The sequence below is a fragment of the Sinocyclocheilus grahami genome, unplaced genomic scaffold (genome assembly GCF_001515645.1).
Source record: "Sinocyclocheilus grahami isolate Dianchi unplaced genomic scaffold, SAMN03320097.WGS_v1.1 scaffold210.1, whole genome shotgun sequence".
In the NCBI taxonomy this organism is placed as follows: domain Eukaryota; kingdom Metazoa; phylum Chordata; class Actinopteri; order Cypriniformes; family Cyprinidae; genus Sinocyclocheilus; species Sinocyclocheilus grahami.
The window spans coordinates 468,077-471,583 of NW_015505389.1; the positions used below are offsets into that span (position 1 = coordinate 468,077).

At 38.9% G+C, this 3,507-nt stretch overlaps 1 long non-coding RNA gene across 1 annotated transcript in view; it reads left to right on the forward strand.

Annotated features, from left to right (window-relative positions):
• LOC107595910 (uncharacterized) overlaps positions 1 to 162 on the forward strand; it is a 3,939-nt gene extending 3,777 nt beyond the window's left edge. The window contains exon 3 of the long non-coding RNA XR_001610315.1: positions 147 to 162. This is a non-coding gene — a long non-coding RNA (uncharacterized lncRNA). The remainder of the gene's footprint in view (positions 1 to 146) is intronic.
• Positions 163 to 3,507: the final 3,345 nt, after the last annotated feature.

The window sequence follows — 3,507 nt, forward strand, 5'->3', positions numbered from 1 at the left end:
CTGTAGAATCGGTAGGCGGGGCTAAACGTGCAGCGCTGTAGAATCTGTAGGTGTGGCTAAACGTGCAGCACTGTAGAATCAGTAGGCGGGGCTAAACGTGCAGCGCTGTAGAATCGGTGGGTGGGGCTTAACATGCAGCGCTTTAGAATCGGTGGGCGGGGCTAAACGTGCAGCGCTGTAGAATCGTAGGCACAAAAGCGCCAATCTCATTGGTCGGCCAGTTTTTAATGTGGCGCGTTAAATCAAAAAAACGGGCCCGAGGCGTTTTTTTTTTAAATTACGCTTTTACGCCTCGCATTTTGCGCGTTGGTGTGCACATTCACATTGGCGCCCTTTGTTTAGTCATGAGGCGTTAAATGTCGGTGATAAACGCGTGCGATATTCGTCCCGGTGTGAACAAGCCTTAACGTTAGCTCATTTTTTTCTAGCTCATTTTCAATTAGATATATTTATAGAGAGTGGCAAAACGCGGGCGATTTCGCTGCAGGCGGCGTAACGTTAAGGCTTGTTCACACCGGGATGAATATCGCGCACAATTATTTCCAACGTTTAACGCCTCGTGACTAAACAAAGGGCGCCAATGTGAGTGTGCACCCCGACGCGCAAAACGCGAGGCGTAAAAGCATATTTAAAAAAAAAAAACGCCTCGGCTCGTTTCTTTGTTTTGACGCGCCACGTTAAAAACTGGCCGACCAATGAGATTGGTGCTTTTGTTCACGTGCCTGGAGCTGCTAAAGTTACAGTAAAACTGGTGGCGGTCAAGCACAAAACGGTCTTGCCGAGGACACATTGATACCTAACGATGAAGAGGAAGTAAATAGACCAAGAAGATGCATCGAGGCAAGATGAATGCAGAGCTGTTGGTCTCATTGGTGTCTGAACACAAAGAGCTTTATGACCAACGCGACAGCGACTACAAAAATCTCGTAAAGAGGGAGTTGTTAAGGAGAGGAATTGCAGAGCAAATAGGATTTGATGTGTACCGGGGTATTTATTTGCACGTTCACTCGGCTCATTGCCAGCGAAAATCGCTTGGGTATGAACACAAAAGATGCATCGAAAAACGTCGGCGATAAGCACGCACGATAATCGTCCCAGTGTGTACGAGGCTTTAGAGACCGTGAAAAGCGGTGCTCCTGCACCCGGCTTTCACAAGCATATCTCTTCACAGATGAAATATTTATAATATATTGAAAATAAATATAAATATTACATAAAATAGTTCATTTACAATACAGTCTTTCTGTTAGCGGCAGTCACGTCGGTTTCAACTTCACTGAAAAAAATCGATACTACATTTTTTTAAGGTAAGTGGTTGCTTTTTTAATAAAAAAAATATGTTGCAAGTTTGTCAACTAAATTTGTTTATTTAAATGTAGCTAAAATAAATTGATTGCAACCACTTACCTTAAAAATGTTTTTGTAAATTCGATGAATAACTTTTTTCAGTGTTGTTATTGAACCGATTATTAACAACCAGTCAGACTCGACTACACAAAACGCTTCTGCTACGAGAGAAAACTGCAGCCGCGAGCCGTTTCCACCGTCTGTAACTCCCCAACTGAACCTCGGCAGACAACTGGACCTTTCTGGATGCACCCAGCGGAAAAGCCCTGTTATCACGTCAAGTTGGCTAATTTGGCTTATTCGCCGTCTCTCACAATAATAAAAAAAAAAAAATTGGAGCAGTGTTCTGAACAATAGATTTAGTCTGTTTTCATTTTGTTTTGCGTTTTCATTGCCCTATGACAAAACATTAAAACAAGTCTGTTAATTTTTACTTTGTGAATTTGTATGTTGTCTTTCAATTATTGACTGATTATAAAAAAATTTATTTTATCGGTCCATCTTTGCACACACACTCACGCTTTAAATGGGTATTTTAATTTACTTTTGCATTGGTGTTAAAGCCCTAAATCTTTATTTTTGTGACTAAGTTATACATAATTCAAAATATACAGTTGCACTATAAATTTTGTCATTCCAAATAAATCTTCAGCATCAGAAATAATTAAAAACAATTTTTTTTTAGTGTTTTAGATTTTTCTCAGTAGGCCTTTGTTAATAGGACTTATTTACCTACATTTGTTTGTTTTGTGCAGGGCATGAATGAAGCCTGCACACTCTAAAAAATGCTGGGTTGTTTCAACCCAATGTTGGGTCAAATATGGACTAACCCAACTGTTGGGTTAAATTTTGGTTACATTTTTAAATTCACTTTTTAACCCAACAGTTGGGTTAGTCCATATTTGACCCAACATTGGGTTGAAACAACCCAGCATTTTTTAGAGTGCATCAATGAGGCCATTGAAGACACCACTGTTGGGATTTACCTTTGCAAACAACATGCTTCTGATGAACCAGAGGATGTTGGTGTTGTCCTTGAAGGCATTAAAGGGATAGTTCACCCCCAAATTTTTAATTCTGTGATTAATTACTCCCCCTCATGTCGTTCCAAACCTGTTAGACTTTCGTTCATCTTCAGAAAACAAATTAAGATATTTTTGATTTCTTCCATTATGGAGAGTACCACGACGCATGCGTGTGCTTTCCTCTGCTCGTAAACAAGGTGCAGCTTATGCATGTTCTACGTCACCAGCATTACACGCATGCCTTGTGGTACTCTCCATCGTGGAGGCAGAAGGTGACTCGGAGATGAAGAATTGTTGAATAAAGTCGTTATTTTTGTTTTCTTTGCACACAAAAAGACAGTAAGGTCAGTATTTTACTGATGTCCTACGTTTCTGGGTTTGGGAATATTTCAGTTGCGTTGCTGTCTATGGAGGGTCAGAAAGCTCTCGGATTTCATCAAAAATGTCTTAATTTGTGTTCCGAAGATGAGCAAAGGTCTTACATGTTTGGAACAACATGAAGGGTGAGTAATTAATGACAGAATTTTCATTTCTGGGTGAACTATCCCTTTAAGATGCATGGTAAACCTTGGCAGTGAACTGTAACAAGCTCTTGCTCTATTTTAACTTACTCACTTTGTGCCGTGATTGGATTACTTGAATAAAAGTGTTTTGTTTTTTCTTCAGAATGCACTTTGTTCTAATAGTTTACTATTTTGTATATGCACTTTTAAGTCTACTGTGACAGTTAATATTTTTACTAATGTCTTTGCTGTTCTTAATCGACACTGACAACAGTTAATAGTAGGTTTATAAATGTTTTGCTGTTCTTAATCCAATTTGACAATACATTGTATTTGCGTTTGAATCTGCTGCTCATGCAGTATTTAAAGTGCTTTATTCTTCTGTGCAATTAATGGCAACTGTGCTCAGTCCTCCATTTGTAAATTTGTAAAGTTTGACAACTCAATACAACAAAATCTAAGTACCAACTCTTGCTTTTTTGCCTTTATGGTCAATGCCAGTATGCATTTGTAGAATTTTTATTTTGTACTCACACATTTGAACATGTCTACAGTACATGTAGAATTTAATAAAACAAGTTAGGTTTACACAACTCTGGTACCAGAGACATGATGAAATTGCGTTAGAGTTG